Source organism: Oryzias melastigma, linkage group LG3 (genome assembly GCF_002922805.2).
Source record: "Oryzias melastigma strain HK-1 linkage group LG3, ASM292280v2, whole genome shotgun sequence".
NCBI lineage: Eukaryota > Metazoa > Chordata > Actinopteri > Beloniformes > Adrianichthyidae > Oryzias > Oryzias melastigma.
The window spans coordinates 7,758,843-7,760,817 of NC_050514.1; the positions used below are offsets into that span (position 1 = coordinate 7,758,843).

General features: G+C 43.4%; 1 protein-coding gene across 1 annotated transcript in view; it reads left to right on the forward strand.

The window, feature by feature from the left end:
- Positions 1-1,975, forward strand: part of LOC112160641 (SH3 and multiple ankyrin repeat domains protein 2) — a 531,836-nt gene that overhangs the window by 20,670 nt on the left and 509,191 nt on the right. The window lies entirely within an intron of this gene.

The following is a 1,975-nucleotide window of genomic DNA, read 5'->3' on the forward strand; positions in this document are numbered from 1 at the left end:
GGGGAGCAGGCCTTGTGGAGACTTGGGGGAGCGTGCTGGCATGCATTGCTGTGTCGTGGCGGTCACTGTCACACTCTGAGCACTTTACGGTGGTTTTGCAGTCCTTTGCAAGATGACTGGTTGAGATGCAGCATTTAAAGCAAATTCCATTTTCCTTAAGAATTGTTTTCCTTTCGTCAGTCCTTCATATACTTTCACTGTCAGATTTGATGGTGGTTTTGCCCCTGCTGAAACATACGTTTTGTGAACTGATATTCTGTTCCCAAAACTCCTTGTGGGTGCTTCATGCACTTTTTCGATGTTGCGTGAAAATATGAAGCTGGGGTCATTCTTTCTGCGTGCTTCATTACAGATAAAGCTGGTGAAATAGTCAAATGGAGGAAACTGTCCATCGTTTTCTTCCTTGAATTTAGAGCCGACTGTGAGCCATTTTTCTTGGATCCCATAGGGGAGTTTTTCTACAATGGCGCTAATGCCTCTGGCAGTGTCCAAGTATGCGAGTCCTGTTAAGTAACCCTCGTCTTTAGCACCTTGAACCTCCATCAGCAGATCGCCCAAATCTCTTAACTTAGAGTAATCTTTAGCAGTTACTTTCGGGAAATCCTCAAGTCTTTTAAACAGAGCTTTTTCTGCCACTTCAGGTGCAGCATAGCATTCCTGAAGGCGCGTCCAGGCCTTTTCCAGAGCTGCACTGGGATTTCCAGCATGCACAGACCGGATTCTTTTAACGTGCTTTACAGATTTAGTCCCGAGCCACTTAACTAGCAGATCCAACATTTCAGTAGCTGTGAGTCCTACGTCAGCAGTAGCATTGTTGAATGACGACTGCCATGCTCTGTAACTCTCGGGTCTGTCGTCAAATTGGTAAAGACTTGTACTCACCAAGTCACGACGGGCCAAGTAACGAGTCAAGTTTCAGGTTTCCGATGTTACGGTGAGAAGAGTGTTTATACCTTGTGGGACGTACGGTGGAGTGGCTGCGTTTAGTGGATGACTATTGAAGTGATGAGTTGTGTCAGGCTTTGGTTGAAACTCTCCTCGCCTGTGGCTGTGGTTTTCTGGATTACTGTGGCTGGTGAGAGGAACATTTTCTGGTGCCCGTACATCCTGTCCATGCCATGTAATAAAACTTTCGTCCAAACTGGGTCCTCTGGATTTTGGAGCTGTAGGGATGTGGCTTTGCTTCGACTGGAGCTGCGCTTGTTTTTCAACGTATTCTTTTGTTCTTAATTTAATGTCTTTTTCCAATTTTTCTTCAGAAACTGAGTCTGATTCTTCTGACTGCAGTTCCTCAGCTGCTTCCAATGCTTCAGTTTGTGCAATTGCTGCAGCAGCCTCTCTTTGGAATTTCAGCGCCTTTAACTCTGCTTCTAACTTTGCTTTGCTTAGCTGTAGCTCTGCTTCTTTTGCTGCACTTTCCACTTTAAGCTTTGCTTCCTTTTCGGCATATAAAGCCCTTGCTTTTGCTGCTTCTGCTTGAGCACGTGCTCGGATAGCTGCACTGGATGCGGAGGAGCGAGAGGTTTTAGTGGTTTTTGACGCCTTTTCTGACTTAGCTGCTTCCATTTTGTTATCCATCTTCTTTTAGTTGAACACCCGACTTTCTTCACCTTTTCACTGTGCTGTCCTCGCTGAAGCGTAGCGTAGCCTTCAGCTAGACAGCTAGCTAAACTTTGATCCAAAAGAAAACAAGACGTGTCCTTTTCGACGTTGATTTAATACACATTCTTGTAATCTGATGTACAAAGTGAAACTGTAAAAAATATAGAAATAAAAACAATCGTTAGGGTCCTTTTTAACAGCATGAAACAAATGAATTAAGAATTTTTAGCTTTCATGAAATAGTTCTGACAATGTGCTAAACTGAATAAGACTCACAGCACAGCATTTATAAAGTCTAACTTTTAACCTTTAAATCCGTCCTTAAAGTGTTAGTAATGCCCTGGGACAAAGCTAAAATAAGTATCCAGATATA